Here is a 17,824-nt window from a genome sequence, read left to right on the forward strand (position 1 = left end):
GTAGCTGTGGTCTACTTCAGATAAAAACACAGTGTGTTTTACGGCTTAGTTTATTGTTTTTTATGTAGGTTCAAAGATTGAGTCCGTCAGTCTTATTACCTTACAGTCTACCTTACACTTACAGAAAAGTTAATAAAAAACGTTCTACGGCAAAACTTGTGTCTGTACTAGGTGCAAAGGGAAGCTGGGTAGCTGAGGTGTACTGGAGAAGAAACCCAAGGTGTTCTTCCGCACATTTCTTTTGGAACGTAGGTCCAAATTTAGGAACAGACACCCAACACCGCTACCTTACAGAAAAGTTAATAAAAAATATTGTTTGGCAATACTTTTGTCCACATTAGGTGCAAAGGAAGGTCGGGCAACTGTGGTTTACTTGAGAATAAACACAGGGTGTTCTTCGGCTTAGTTTATTTTTTTTGAAAGAAAGTGCAAAATTGGTGTCGGACACCCCACCCCATCACCTTACAGAAAAATTAATTAAAAAAATATTGACGTCAAAAAATTGTCCGCAATAGGCACGAAGGGAAGCTGTGTAGCTGTGGTCTACTTCAGAAAAAAACACAGTGTATTTTACGGCTTAATAAAAAATGTTCTACGGCAATACTTGTGTCTGCACTAGGTGCAAAGGGAAGCTGGGTAGCTGAGATATACTGGAGAAAAAAATCAAGGTGTTCTTCCGCACAGTTTTTTGGAACGTAGGTCCAAATTTAGGAACAGACAACCAACCCTGCTACTTTTACAGAAAAGTTAATAAAAAATATTGTACGGCAATACTTTTGTCCGCACTTGGTGTCCGTTGTACCAATGTATCGATGTACCCAACCCCGCTACCTTACAGAAAAGTTAATAAAAAATATTGTTTGGCAATACTTTTGTCCACACTAGGTGCAAAGGAAGGTCGGGTAACTGTGGTTTACTTGAGAATAAACACAGGGTGTTCTTCGGCTTAGTTTATTTTTTTTGAAAGAAAGTGCAAAATTGGTGTCGGACACCCTACCCCATCGCCTTACAGAAAAAATAATTAAAAAATATTGACATCAAATAATTGTCCGCAATAGGCACAAAGGGAAGCTGTGTAGCTGTGGTCTGCTTTTTTTTCAAATAGGTCAAAAGATTAAGTCGGACAGTCTACTTCACTACCTTACAGAAAAATTAATAACACATGTTCTACGTCAATACTTTTGTCCGCACTAGCCGCAAAGGATAGTTAAATAGATGTGGTCTACCTGACACAAAACACACGGTGTTCTTCGGCTAAGTTTATTTTATTTAAAGTAGGACCACAGATTGAGACGGACAGTCTACTTCACTACCTTACAGAAAAGTTGATCAAACATGTTCTACGTCAATACTTTTGTCCGCAATAGGCGCAAAGGGAAGCTAGGTAGATTTGGTGTATTTGAGAAAGAACGCACGGAGTTCTTCGGCTTAGTTTATTTTGTTTGAAAGTAGGTCCAAATATTGACTCGGACAGTCTACTTCACTATCTTACAGAAATTTTAATAAAATATGTTCTGTGTCAATAGTCCTGTCCACACTAGGCGCAAAAGAAAGCTAGGTAGCTGTTGTCTACAGGGTGTTCTTTATTTAGTTTATTTTTTAAAGTAGTTCCACAGTTCGGATCGGACACCCTACTCCACAACCTTACAGAAAAATTAATAAAGAATAGTCTACGTCACTACTTTTGTCCGCTGAAGGCGCAAAGGGAAGCTGGTTATCTGTGGTCTACTTAAGAAAAAAACACAGGGTGTTCTTCGGCTTTGTATTTTTTTTAATAGGTCCAAAGATTGAGTCGGACAGTCTAATTCACTACCTTACAGAAAAGTTAGTTATAATTTTCTACGTCATTACAGTTGTCCGCACTAGGTGCAAATGGAAGCTGGGTAGCTGTGGTCTACTTAAGAAAAAACACAGGGTGTTCTTCGGCTTAGTTTATCAATTTTTTTTAATAAATCCAAAGATTAATTCGGATAGTCTACTTCAGTACATTACAGAAAAGTTAATTAAGGTGGTATGGGAGTCTAAAATAAAAATGATAGAATTTGTTCATACTTTGCCAAAACGTTGTATCTATTGATACATGTTGAAAAATATAATAAAAATGATAGGTCACCGCGCATTTTCTCAAGCTACAGGACGGGACAAAATGACACATTTTGTATTGATTATACAGGAAAAAACACCATTTTGTGATTAGAAACTAAACAAAATGATAGAATTGTTAAAAACTTCAGGAAAAGATAGCTTTCAGACACTGCTTTGAGAATATCAAAAGAAAAGATAGGGGCACCGTACGTTTTTTCCGGCTAAAATACAAAATAGGAAAATTCCATACAGAATCTTTCAGAAAATGCACTTTTTTAGAGTTACCTACCCTTAAAATGCCAATTTAAAAAAAAAAAAAAACAACCAAAAATAATTAACATTTGCAAAAATATCAATATTTAGAAGTTATATTCTTATAAATTGGTACTTTTAAATGAAAATGTACATTAAACATCTGCATTCCTGCATCAAATTTTGCTAACTTGATGGAAAATCTGGACCTTTGATTCTCTGTTTTTTACAATCCAAGATGGAGGAAGACACCCATACCACCTTAAAATGTTCTACGTCAATACTTTTGTCCATACTAAGAGCAAAGGAAAGCTAGGTAGCTGTGGTGTACTAGAGAAAGAACACAGGGAGTTTTTCGGCTGAGTTTAATTTTGTTTAAGTAAGTCCAAAGTTGAGGTCGGACACCCTACCCCATTACCTTACAAAAAAGTTAATAGAGAATGTTCTACGTCAATACGTGTTTCCGCAATAGGTACAAAGGGGAGCTGGGTAGCTGTGGTCTTCTTGAGAAGAAACACAGGCTGTTCTTCGGCTTTTTATTTTCTTTCAGTAGGTCCGAAGTTGGGGTCGGACACCCTACCCCATCACCTTACAGGAAAATTAATAGAGATTTTTTTACATAAATAAGGCCGTTAGTTTTCTCGTTTGAATTGTTTTACATTGTCTTATCGGGGCCTTTTATAGCTGACTATGCGATATGGGCTTTGCTCATTGTTGAAGGCCTTACGGTGACCTATAGTTGTTAATGTCTGTGTCATTTTATGTTTTTTGTGGTGGATAGTTGTCTCATTGGCAATCATACCACATCTTCTTTTTTAAATGTTCTACGTCAAGACTTTTGTCCGCACTAGGCGCAAAGAGAAGCTGGTTAACTGTGGTCTACTTGAGAAAAAACATAGCGTGTTCTTCAGCTTTGTTTTTTTCTTTCTTTTTAAATAGGTCCAAAGATTGAGTCGGACAGTCTACTTCACTTCCTTACAGAAAAGTTAATAAAACATGTTCTACGTCAATAGTTTTGTCCGCGCTAAGAGCAACAGAAAGCTAGGTAGCTGTGGTGTACTAGAGAAAGAACACAGGGAGTTTTTCGGCTGAGTTTTTTTTTTGTCCAAAGATTTACATGGACAGTCTTCTTCACTACCTTACAGAAAAGTTAAAAAAAACATGTTCTACGTCAAAACTTGTGTCCGCACTAGGCGCAAAGGATAGCTGAATAGCTGTGGTCTACCTGAGAAAAAACATAGTGTGTTTTTTCGGCTTTGTTAATTTTTTTAAAGTAGGTCCAACGATTGACTCGGACAGTCTACTGTACTACCTTACAGACAAGTTAAGCAACACTGTTCTACGTCAATAATTTTGTCCGCAATAGGCGCAAAGGGAAGCTGGTTAGCTGTGGTCTACTTGAGTTAAAATTCAGGCTTAGTTTTTTATTATTCTTTGAGTAGGTCAAAAGGTATGGTTGGACACCCTACCCTTTTACCTTATAGAAAAGTAATTAGAAAATGTTCTACGGCAATACTGTTGTCTGCACTAGGAGAAAAGAGAAGCTTGGAAGCTGTGGTCAACTGGAAACAAAAACACAGCGTGTTCTTCGGTTAAGTTTATTTTTTTAATTTTTCAAAGAAAAAGTTAATAACAAATGTTCTTTGGCAAAACTTATGTCAGCAGTAGGTGGAAAGGGAAGCTGGGTAGCTTATGATTACTTGAAAAAAACAGGGTGTTTTTGGGCTCATTTGTTTTTGTTTTTAAGTAGGTCCAAAGTTGGGGTCGGACACCCTGCCCCACCATTACAAAAAAGTTAATAAAAATGATCTACGGCAATACTTTTGTCCACATTAAGTGCAAAGGGACGCTCGGTAGCTGTGGTTTACTGGAGAACAAATTTTCTTTTTTTTAAGTAGGTCCAAAGTTGGGTTCGGACCCCTACCAAACTCTCACAGAAAAGTAAATATAAAATGTTATACGGCAAAACTTTTGTCCGCAATAGGTGTAAAGGGAAGCTGGGTAACTGAGGTCAACTTGAGTTAAAATCCATGGTGTGTTACGGTTAATTTTTTTTTGTAAAGTAGGTCCTAAGTTGGGACAGGACATCGCTCCCAACTCTTACAGAAAAGTTACTAACAAATATTCTATGGCAATTGTTTTGTCCCTACTAGGTTGAAAATAAATCTAGGTAGCTAAAGTCTACTTGAATAAAATCAAGGGTGTTTTACGGCTTATTTTGTCTAAAGTTGGGACCGGATATCGTTCCCACATGTTACAAAAAAATGTTCTACGGCAACTCTTTTGTCTGACTATGTGCAGAGAGAAGCTAGGTTGCTGAGGTCTGTCTGAGAAAAAAATCTGGATGTTCTTCGGCTTAGTTTTTTTTCTAAGTTTGTCTAACGTAGGGGTCTGACACCCTCTACAACCCTTACAGAAAAGTTGATCAACAAATGTTCTTCGGCAATGCATCTGTCCGCACGATGCACAAAAGGGAAGCAGGGTAGCTGAGGTCTACTTGAGAAAACAAATCCAGGGTATTGTTCGATATTTTTTTTTATTGTTAAACTAGATCCACAGTTGGGGTCAAACACCCTACCCCACCTTACAGAAAAGTTAATAAAAAAAGTTCTCCGACAAGACTTTTGTCCGTACTAGATGAAAAGGGAAGCTTGGTAGCTGAGATCTACTTGAAAAAAAAACAGTATGTTGTTCGGCTTGAAGTTTTTTTTTTAAGTAGGGTCCAAACCTTGTAAAAGTCGCCGAAAGTTTTTGTTCTTCTGTTTAGATATTATTCCACAAGTTGAGAAATTCTCCTGAAATAAATAATAAAAAATAGTCAATAATTGAATACTAAATAAATGTAGTATTATGTAATCAATGTACAATAGAAGATCGTGTATATTCACGCCAAACAAATGGCATTTTTAACTGAAAAAAAAAGAATAGCAAATTGCTCTTCACACTTTAAACATGATGCAAAACTCTTTTGATGTGACTTTTGAAAAACATTTTCTTAATGTTATTTGAAATTTGGGATTACAATTTTTGATTTCACAAGGATATTAAAAAAAGATAATAATTCAACAGTTTGAATACATCAAATAATTTGCAGATGCTTGTTTTAGAAAGAAAAATAATATAAGTTCATTTCAGACGAAAAATTGAAATTGATTACATTAAGCATTTTTCAATTTGACTTTAAATGTTGAAAAATGAAAAATGCATTTTTCATTTTGAATTGAAATTACTTCGCAATATAAAAATTTGAAAAGATGATCAAAACTGCATCTTTTTTTTTAATTTTTAATGAGTAGATCTAGAATGAAATGAAATTTGTTTTAAATATTCAAATTGTCGACACTATTTTAAAATTATTCACGGTTTCTTTTTTCTTTTTCCTCGTTTTAAGCAAAACATCTTGAAGAACTTGTTAACTATGTATACGTGTGCACTATGTGTGTATCACCTAATTTTGAACATGAGAAATATACTAAAAGGTACAATAATGACCACAAAGATGTGAATTTTTATTAATTAGTTTACCCGCAGAACACACGACTTAATACATACACGTGCATGGAACATGACAAATATCCTTAAATGTTTATGATAACATTGAGAATGGAAATGTGGAACGTGTAACAAAGGCAACAATCCGATCAAAGGGCAAACAAGAGCTCAAGATCACCAATTGGTCTTCAACACAGGGTGAAATTCCAGCGCCTGAAGGTGGGCTTCATGCAGCTGGCCCCTTATCATCTGTGCGTATGCAGTAAAATAGAAGCCACACACAAGTCCAATATATAAGAAAACAATTAATTAAATTGACAAAACATAAACAAGACTTACAAAAGACGGCTGCTCCTGACGAAGACATAAATATGTATTGTTAGACCATCTAATACCTCTAAACAATGTAGAATATACATAGACACGAAATCATGCACATTAAAACTCAGATATCTTCTTGGCCCAAAACCACAATTAATGATCCCCATTTCGTTGTCTACGAATATAGTTCCCTTTAATAATAGTGTATTTTTTTTTCTTTCCCTTCCTCATATATTTCTTAGTTTTTCTGGGGTGGAAATAATAGATGAGAGCTTAAATAAACTTTTGAATTTTTCATTTTAACTGATGTTTATATGGAAAGAGTGATTAGGCCAGGTGCAAAAAGGTTATATTTACACTTTTCGGAACATCTCTTGACTTACCTATAGGGGTATGGATGTGTATTTACCAAATGTGTATGATGTATACTGGATATATTTTTGGACGTACTGTACATTACATACACACACAGAAAATAAAAAATAGATTTGTTTTAAATGCGACAAAACGTTATAAAGAATTGGTAGAGAAATTAATTGTGGTCTCGGGCGTAATAGATACATACATTAACAATGGACTACTATCAATTACTGACATGCCCACTCCAGACATAAATTAATCTGATTGAAAGATAATGTCTTCCTCAACGGAATTTCTAGCACAATCTCTCTCATTAAGGGTTTTGTTTATGATATCATCATAAAACATGTGAAAAGAACATAACCCGTTTGATGCCAACAACTTGTTTTATAATAAATTTGTTTATTTACAATGCAAAAACCTTATGAGTAAATAAATATTTATACTAAAATATGCCATCCTTAGGGACATTATCGTAACTGTATCCCTTTTGAATAAGCCTGTGTGGTTAGCTTTTGAGATGAATGCCGACATATTTGTGTTTTATATAGAATATTACTGTTACAGAATAAGATTTGATGTGTAGATCTGAACATATAAGATGTCCGTGTGTTGATTTGTATTTTTTTTTTTTGGCGAATGGTGTCATTGTACCGTTGATACAATTTAGTGAATGTAATCACTAGTTTGCGATACAGAATACCATGGTGTAATATATTTTAGTAATACAGAGATTGATGTCGTGAAAATCAAATACATATACTACGTTACTTGTTCAGACATCGAACTCCGACTTCTGTTGAAATGATCAGTACTGTGCGTATTGCTATGTGTTTGTTGACTAGAGGTATATTAAAGATTCATTGGTGGCCTTCGGCTGTTTTCTGCACTTTTGTCGAGTTGCTGTCTCTTTTGCGCATTCCCCATTTCTATTCTCAATGTCATCATATATATAATATATTAATACTACTCATGTTCGGAATAAGTTGATACCAAAAGAAAGTGCACACGTATACATCATTAACAAATTCTTCGAGATTGTTTGCTTTAAACAAGGGAACAGACATACTGCAAACTAAAATGACAAATGATGTACGTTAGAGGATTTTTCATTTTTCAATTTATAATGTCAAAAGGAAAAATAAAAAATGCTCCATATTGGAGCATTTTTCAGTTTTCAATATTTGATGTCAAATTGAAAAATGCTCCACGTTGGAGCAGTTTTCATTTTCAATATGTAAAGTCAAATAAAAAAATGCTTAAAATATTTTTTGTTTCTTAAACAAGCATATACAAATGTTTTATTTATTTAAACTGTTGAACAATTAAATCATTTTTAACACAAACTTATTATTATTTTTTTTTAGATATCCTCATGCAATCAAAAGGTGTAATCTCAAATTTCAAATTTCATTCAGGAAAAGATTTTTATGAGTTTATGTCAAAAGATGTTTGTTACTTTTTTCCAAACAATGAACTTAAAAAATGCAGAGTAATTTGCAAACTGTATTTTTTATTTCAAAATAGCAAAGGTTTGACGTCAATGCACACATAAGAATAAAGAACAGTGTACACTTAATTTGTTTAAGTTCATTTAGATTTTTTACAAAAATAATCAGTTATCTCGAATTCAGATATATTTGATTGAATGCGTTTACGACTAATTGTCTGAACTATGAACTTACCACTTTTTGTTTGTTGAAAGCGTCTTTTGATAAAAGTGTTTACTTATTCTTTTTTATTATACTTTGTCACTTGTTTCGACTTTTTAAAGACAGTCCATGCAATAGAAAAAAAACATCATTTTATTTGTAATTGCTTTTGCATAAGACCGTTTTACGTGCATACCTTTTTTATTTGTTTTTCAGCAAAATTAATCCACATTTGATAGTGCCGTTATATTATACAGATTGCATGTGCAGTTGATAATTTTGATCTTGATATATTGCTTTTTTTCTAACAGTCCATCGAATTTACCGGTTTATAAAAGTCGCCAAACTTTGTCTTCTGATGTTGTGAGATTATTTCACAAGTTGGGAAATTCTCCTGAAATTTATAATAGAAAGAGTCAATAATTGAACATTAATGAAGTTTAATTTAATTAGTAATTTATGTACAATAGAAAATAGTGACCATACCAAACCAATAAACACCAACTGTCATATTCCTGACTTGGTACAGGCATTTTCTTTTTATAGAAAAATGGTGGATTAAAATGGTTTTAAAGCTAGCTAAACCTCTCCCTTGTTTGACTGCCGTATTAAAATCCATTATATTGACAACGATTTGTGAACAAAACAAACAGACATAACAGGTAAACATGTCAAAAATAGAGACACAGCAGTCAGCATTGTGTTATTATCTTAATCCCTATAAAACAAACAAATATATTAACAAACATTAATCATGGCACAATAATACAATGATGAGATGTATAAGTACAAAGCTACGTCATATGTAAGAAATAAACACAAAAAGGCTTACTGCTAGTAGTCTGTTGTTATTTATGTATTATTGTCATTTTGTTTATTTTCTTTGGTTACATCTTCTGACATCAGACTCGGACTTCTCTTGAACTGAATTTTAATGTGCGTATTGTTATGCTTTTACTTTTCTACACTGGTTAGAGGTATAGGGGGAGGGTTGAGATCTCACAAACATGTTTAACCCCGCCGCATTTTTGCGCCTGTCCCAAGTCAGGAGCCTCTGGCCTTTGTTAGTCTTGTATTATTTAAATTTTAGTTTCTTGTGTACAATTTGGAAATTAGTATGGCGTTCATTATCACTGAACTAGTATATATTTGTTTAGGGGCCAGCTGAAGGACGCCTCCGGGTGCGGGAATTTCTCGCTACATTGAAGACCTGTTGGTGACCTTCTGCTGTTGTGTTTTTTTATTTTGGTCGGGTTGTTGTCTCTTTGACACATTCCCCATTTCCATTCTCAATTTTATATAGACAAAAAGTTATATAGACATATATGTGTTCGAATGCAGTTAAGACTAATTGTCTGAAAAATGACCCTACCATTGTTATGTTCATTGAAATAATCTTGTTATAACCGTGCTTATTTTTTTTTGTGCATACTTTTCCTCTAGTTTCAACTTTTTAAAGACTCTCCTTGCAAAAGAAAACATCATCATCATCATCATCATCATCATCATCATCATCATCATCATCATCATCATCATCATCATCATCATCATCATCATCATCATCATCATCATCATCATCATCATCATCATCATCATCATCATCATCATCATCATCATCATCATCATCATCATCATCATCATCATCATCATCATCATCATCATCATCATCATCATCATCATCATCATCATCATCATCATTCATCACCACCACCACCTTTGTTGTGTATGATGATGGGAATTTTCTTCTAAAGCCCTTAACGTCCCTGCGAAAACGCAAAACTGCAAAACTCCGAAGAAGTGTACTATTTATATCAACTTCTTATTAGTATCGCATTGATATTAGAATTAATGGCCGAGTTAAATCACTAACAGAATTTAAAATTATGCTAGTCTTTTATTTACAAGTAATTCCAAACTGGGTAAAAACAGGAGAAAGTTTTACAAAATTCAAATATTAGAAAACAGATTATTTTTGGAAACCGATACGTTAAACATTGCAACAATAGTTTGTTCTTTCAAAACTGGGTAGCGAGTGGATTGATTTATATCAACGACTTACTTGATCTTTCGGGAAAGTGATCAGATGTTTTTGTTTTTTTTATTTTAGAAAAATTAAACAATCAGTCTAATTGGATTGTAAAGTTTACAATCGTTAAATCTTCCATCCCAACGGAATTGAAGGAAACTCTCTAAAGAGTAAAATCAGTATCAATAAGGACAATTTGATATGTGGAAATAAACAAATACAATCAAAATATATCTATAATAAAATGTTATATAATAGTCTAGTAGATCAAAAATATTCACAGGCAATTGGTATAAATATTTGGACAAGCAATTTATAGTTAGATAGCAAGCTAAATTTCATTCGTAAACGATTTTATATCTAAATCTTTAAGAGAGAATAAGATGAAAATGTTTAGATGGAAACTACTACATTATAGTATTCCAACAAAGTAATTACTATGTAAATGGAAAATTTCTGATAAAAATGAATGTAATTGTTTGTTAAACAGAAGAGGAAGATTACTTTCATTTCTTTATAACGTGTTATTTTTTAAAATACTTTAGGGATAAAGTAGAACATCTTGCACAAATAAATTTTGTAAAATAAAATATCAGTTAAACATATAGTATTTGGATTCAACATATCAGATAAGGGTTCTTATGGTTTTAACTATTTTGTGACAGTTTCAGATTTTTGCATTTTCAAATTATACTATGTTTCAGAGCAGAAATTGAAATATATAGATGTGTATGAATTGTTTATAAAGAAATTAAGAAGGGTTATGAATGAAAGCAAAATAATTTCTCGAAGTGTATATTTCATTAATTTTAAGAAATTGATTTGATAGAATAATTTGCATATACTATAATAGTTTAGGTAATATTGTTGATTATATTGTGAGTATGTTCCTGGCAACTCAGAGTTTTTTTCACAGGAATACTCCACTGGCGCTTGGACAGTAAAGTATAATTGTAACAAACTATCTTTAGAATAAGGAATGTATTTGTTGTGAAAAAAACATAATATTTATTACGAAGAAATTGCTGAAAACAAAGTAAAGGAGGTAGCGTAAATGTCGTTCAGTATTACTGTTCCGTTTGTTAAACAAGAGGCTCTCAAGAGTCTAAATCGCTCACCTGTTATTGTTTTACTGAAATCTTTCATCAATGATCATTTTTGCTTTTTAATGTATTTTAATATGTGGCTTTCAAATGCAATTCAAATGTGCATAGTATCAGTCATATTTTCTTCAAAAGCAAATAAATGCATTTTAGCCATACTGTCTCTGTTTCTAGACTTACAACAAGTAAATACAATACAACATTTATCCTAGATTCATTTGCGAAGATTTGTTTAAAAACATAGACATGTGTAAAATTGTCCTTAAAGAGCAAATACATCCATAACGGGTCAATTGAAAATTTTGGTAACATAAAACCTTGACCTTACTTTGTTGAAAATTTTTGCTGTTTACAATTTATCTTAATCTTCAATAATATTCAAGATAATAACAAAAAACTGAACATTTTCCTTAAAAACCAATTAAGTAGCAACAACCCAACAATGGGTTCTTCGGTTTATCTGAAAATTTCAGGGCTGATACATTCAGACCTTTTAAACCAGTTTACCCTTCGTCAGATTTGCTCTAAATGCTTTAGTTTCTGAGATATAAGCCAAAACTGGCGGCGGCAGACGACGGACGACGACGGACGCCAAGTATTAGTCAAAGCTCACACGGTGCCCTTCGGACCTCGCTGAACTTAAAATAATATTCATATATATAAAAGATAAGTCAAGTTTTATTAATTCGATTGAAAATATAAAACCCAAACGTGACTGTTACCTATAAGTAGCATTCGATGCCAATTATATGTACACTTTTTTTTACATTTAATGACATACTGGAAGGCACAAACGGGGAACTGACCAATATTGATCCAAGCAAGATTGAAATCAAAGTGCCAACAAAGGACAGTATACAACGTTTAAGGCTTATTTTAGAGAAAAAATGAAAATGAATTTATATTTAACAATAAACATTACCGTGAAACCTTGGGCGGACCTTACAATGTTTGTGTTTCTTCAAAACATTTTACAACGCTTTCAACACAGAAACCCTATGATAATCACTTCCAGATTTAGGGATGACGGCTGGATTATATATTCGGGCCTATAGAGGAAATACACGAGCTAATAATAATAGATAATTCTCCGCTCACTGACCTACTGAATGACGAATGCACGTTTCAATCCCAGGAGCTGCATGCAAACTGCAAAATCACAAACGGTGTTGTACACTTTCTATTAGTCTGCTCAAAATATGATGCGCATCGAAAATAGATGTTTGATACGCTTAAAAAAAATGACATAATATATCTCTCATTGAAACACCTTCTATCCGGATACACGCACACTTTTAGTCCCATACGGGACACTAATATACTTATAAGAAAATAAGAAAAACTCTCCAATATTAGTTTCATTTAGTCTTAGTTTAGATATTATAAAATAAACAATAATATATTTTGAACCAGTGTATATGAAGTAAATCTCAGATGGTCCCTCAAGTTAAACTATTTTATCAAGTTAAACAATAAACAATTTTTAAGAAAAATACAAACTCACCCAAATCTGAAATCATTTCCTTTTTTAATACACATAGAATAATTATAAGCAAGTCAGAAGTGCAATGCACACTTCACCTTTGTGTCAGTCCATTTAGCGAAATAAAATAGACCTTTTCTACCTGTGTTATACATCAGTAAATCAATCACCTTTCAAACACGAGTACCAATTGACCATGAAATGCACGCATTTAATTTTAACAAATATCAACATTCAATTTGAACACTGTGATCTATCGAAGATTAGAACACTATATAATTTAACAGTATATAATAAGGGTAAAATACAACATCACTTTAATATTCTCTACAATGGATAATTACCGTCATATTTTTTTAAAAATTAAAAAATAAAAACAACACAACACAACACGCTTTGTTTGTATACTTAACAATAGAAACATTTGCTACAGCCGTTTTTCATGAAAAGTGCGACTAACATTTGTCTTGCTTATTTAACGTTATATGTTAAAAGCTAAAGGAAAAGTGAGAACACAGAAAAGTGCAATATATGTCTTTTCAGATCATCCCAAACTGACAATTAGAGTCATATTATTAGAAAATAAGAAAAACCAACAAACACAATCAATACGCTCATATATTTTTTTTGGAATAGAAGTGCTAAATGCTTTATATGAGAATAGAATGATAAAATCTTAATTCGGACTAGAGGATGTCAGTTACATAAACACACACAGAGTTTTGTATATATAGTCAAATGCGTTTTGTTAGAAGATACTTTTTCACTTTTTTCGTCTTTTGGAAAATGTTGTTTGCGCTGTATTTAGACCCTTCATCAACGAAAATTGTTTGACATGCTAACATTGGTAGCATTTTTCAAACTAGCATATGTCTTGTTCTATGTTTCTAAATATACTTTGATAAGTATATCACAGACGACAAAAAGGTGAACAAACAGATAAATTTCTAAACAATTATATGATACCTATCAGTTCATAATTTACATTTCATTAGTAACTATCATTTGCTTTTTTTCATTTTCCTATTATATGTTTCTACTGTTATTTGTTTTTTCCTCCATAGATAAACACTCTATGGTAACAAAGTCAACCATGTTCGTCACATATTCATCTAATTAATCGCCAAAATGTAATACATAAAATAAATTAAGGACTAAACATATATATACATAATATTTATGCTGTATGAATTTAAGACGCAATTACTACATAAGTAAGCCGCCAACCAAAAGCAATAACAACAACGTCACACATGTACAAATAAAATAATTGTTTCGTTCAATGTATGATTGGATGCAATAGTACAGAGTCACGTCAAATGAATAACAGACCTGACAGTAAAAGTAATATTAAAAAAGACAAATGAAAGAACACTATAACACGTTATTATTTTTAAAAATACTGCACTTCAATAAAAAATCAAAACGGCAGTCCTTCAGCAAATGGTAAAATCAAAAAGTCATAATGCAAATTGTTGCAAATTGGTAACTAGTATATGATAAACAACAAACTATGAAGATGTCAAAGAATCACCTTTACGTCGTGAAAAGGAAGCAAATGATACCCAAGGGACATTCAAACTCATAAGTCGAAAATAAACTGACAACGCCATGTAGGTTTACTTGTTTAGTACGAAATTACATGAAGTGAGGACGATTTTGCTTTATTACGAGACTCTCGCTATTTGACATATTCGACTTAAAACAAAATATTTCAAATTACTATCTTCAATGTTGACGACAATATGGCTGAACTTTAATTGGAAATAAAAGACAGAAATTATATAGTTCAGGTTCAAATGAATAATATTTCAAATAAGTCAAACAACTGTGAAAATGTCTCGAAAACAACCCTTTCACCCCATTGCAAGTGAAATGAAAATATTTGATCAAAATTGTTTGGAAAATTGATCGTCTTGGCGAGTCATGCTAGTCATGCTATAAGCTCACGAAGGCATGTGTCCATTTTGATTCATAAAAAGAGTGTAACGGAACGCAAATGTACTTTAGAAATGTCTTAAATTACTAGTTGCGGACATCTGTATGATTTGTTAAATGATAGTTGACTTTTCGACATATTACTATTATTATCGTAATCTATGAATTATCTTCAGGTGTGTAATAAAAAAATCTACAAATTAAAGATTTTCTTTATTAGAACGTCTATTTAGCCAAACAGAATAAATGAAACAAACTTACCATCATTCGTTAACTACAAATTATCGTCAAAAGTGTAATGAAAGGTAATTTAAATTTCGCTACACAATAAAGATTTTCTTTACTTAAACGTTAAGTAAGCCAAACATAATGATTAAAGTAAAATTATCATTCACGTTAGCTTTATAAATTTTATCACCGATCACAAACTGTCAAATTTATACACATTAATCCCACTTCGAACATCTGTCTCTTTTTGTATAAAACCTTATATAAATTATGGTATAAAATTTCTAAACTTGTAATAACAAAGTCATGAATGGACATTGGTATAATAAAAATCAACATTGATATCAATAAAAGTGAGACGAAGTGTATCAGTTTAAATTCAATATTTAGGCTATACTAAAATATAGAAAATAAAAGAATGAAATGTATTTGGGTTGATAGTTAAAATAATGTTGACGTCTGTAATATCTGAAAACGAAATGTCTTTTGCATTATTCGAAGGTGGTCTAATATCTAGAACTGCTGTATTGATGGGATATATAAAATGAGTTTAGTTATATTTGGTTAGAGAAAGCTTGTGGTCATTAAAAACGTAAATTAAAAAAGAACAAGATAATGTAATTCTCTTTTCTATGATGCACTTAAACGAAGTTTCGTTCGTTCAAATATCGAAACTATTTCACAGTTATAGCATACATTATCTAGTTGAAATAGGTTCACGGAAAAAGAGTCAAGGGAAAAACGTCATTAATTTGGAAGGTAAAGAGTCACACATTTTGATAAATGTAGGGAGAAACAGCCACAAATCTAAAATGTCAACATTAAATTTTGTATAATTATTTGATATTTCATCGTCCATTTTTGAAATTATACTGAAATATAAATGGCAACTTATGTCCCTCTGGTATCTTTCGTCCCTCTTTTATGATATTGTGTATATGAGAAACCACTATATTTAAGGTTTCAATTTTGTATCTGTCCAGATATTACACAATTGACAGGGAAACAGTTATCTGGAGCCATGTAGTTAGTAAGTATCCGCCTGTTGGATTGTAATCATTTGTTTTAATCTTATAAACGTAATTATTTGCAATAAACACAAATTCGAAACGTCCCGGTATTTTAGAATTAAACACTCAATTCAATTCAATCTTGAGACCAAATATCAATATACTCTTTTTATAGAGCTTTTTTACATTTTGCCAAAAGGTACGAACGAACGTAAAAGAAGCACGTATTACATTTAAACAATAACAATAAAGAGTCTTTGGTTGATCCGGTAAAACAGCATTAATCTGCTTGACCACAATACGTTTTTGTCAAATTGGGAATCAGAATATTTGTTTAGGAAAAGTCATAACCCCCTGAAGTTAAATGCTCGTGCTTTTACACTGATAGCAAAAATGAAAAACTTTTTGGGGGAAAATTAAACGGTCTCTCTCTCTCTCTGTCTGATTAATTGTGTATACTAGATTAAGGCTAAGATCTAGAATTGGAGGCTACGAACGTGTCTGTTGGGTAGAGGTACTCTTGTACGCCACACTCCATAATCTGCTCTTAAAACCAACTAAATATATACAAGTAGATCGTTTAGTTCATCTACATACACATTTTATCACATTAATATATATTAAGAAAATAAATCTGCAGTTTTGCATCCAATATATTGTAGAAATAATAATGACCATTAAACAGTAAACAAACTTGAAAGACAGACCCATATTGGTCACTCGACACCCAGGGCCAAAAACGCAAATATACGCTAAAATAACCGTTCCATTATGACCCTAACTCCGGTGTATGGACACATCACAAGGTGATAATGAATAGTACATAGGAAAAGGCGATGCTTCACAAGTTAATAACATAATAGCTGGATAGCTGAGACTACTTGAGAAAAAATCTAGAATGTTGTTTGGCTTAGTTTTATTCAAAGTAGGTCTAAAGTTGGGGTCGGACACCCTATCCCACCCTTTCAGAAAAGTTAATAAAAAAATGTTCTACAGCAATTCTTTTGTCCGCACTAGGTGCAAAGGGAAGCTTGATAGCTGAGGTCTACTTGATAAACATCCAGGGTCTTGTTCGGCTTAGTTTTATTCAAAGTAGGTTCAAAGTTGGGGTCGGACACCCTTCTCCACCCTTACAGAAACGTTAACAAAAAATGTTCAACGGCAATACTTTTGTCTGCACTAGGCGCAAAGAGAAGCCGGGTAACCTAGGTCTACTTGATAAAACATCCAGGTTCATTTTGGAACATCAGTGATAAAAGCTTTTTAAAAAAGGGAGAAATAACGTTCAATATAATACAGTTCATATTTAAATCAAATGTAACCTTTGGCAAGCATTTGCAAGGACAGAACTGTTCTTCAAATTTCAAAACAAATAAATCAAGAATTTTTTACCATTTAAGAAATCATAATACAAATCAATAAACTTACTGCAAAGGTTTAAATCCAACATGCTATGACTTCATTTAATAGATTTTGTTTTACTTCAATAACGACCAGTATTACCTGTGTAACATGATACATTTGAATGACATAATGACAGACCCCCTTTGCACTTTTTAGTTTTGCACTGTATGACACGATGTCGTTTTTCGTGAAAAGAAAACACTTTTCTACTTTGACATCCTGTTAATCAGCATTCAACATTACAAAACGGACATGATCGTTATCCATGGACAGACTGTAAATGTTAAGAAACTTTATCAATGGATAATATAATTTTTTTTCTCAAATTCAAAGAAAAACAACAACAAAAAAGACTAAATCCCGAATATTCTCTTTAAAATATAATCTATAATAATATTTCATTTATGTAACATATAGTTATGGTTAAAATTAACAAAGTGGTCAGCCGTACGTTTACAACTTAGTAACGT

General features: G+C 32.4%; 1 long non-coding RNA gene across 1 annotated transcript in view; it reads right to left on the reverse strand.

Annotated features, from left to right (window-relative positions):
* Window positions 1-17,482, reverse strand: part of LOC134700026 (uncharacterized) — an 83,976-nt gene extending 66,494 nt beyond the window's left edge. The window contains exons 1-3 of the long non-coding RNA XR_010103734.1: window positions 17,379-17,482; window positions 8,359-8,556; window positions 5,066-5,132 (exon numbers count right to left, since the gene is read on the reverse strand). This is a non-coding gene — a long non-coding RNA (uncharacterized LOC134700026). The remainder of the gene's footprint in view (window positions 1-5,065; window positions 5,133-8,358; window positions 8,557-17,378) is intronic.
* Window positions 17,483-17,824: the final 342 nt, after the last annotated feature.

Source organism: Mytilus trossulus, unplaced genomic scaffold (assembly GCF_036588685.1).
Source record: "Mytilus trossulus isolate FHL-02 unplaced genomic scaffold, PNRI_Mtr1.1.1.hap1 h1tg000110l__unscaffolded, whole genome shotgun sequence".
Classification (NCBI taxonomy): domain Eukaryota; kingdom Metazoa; phylum Mollusca; class Bivalvia; order Mytilida; family Mytilidae; genus Mytilus; species Mytilus trossulus.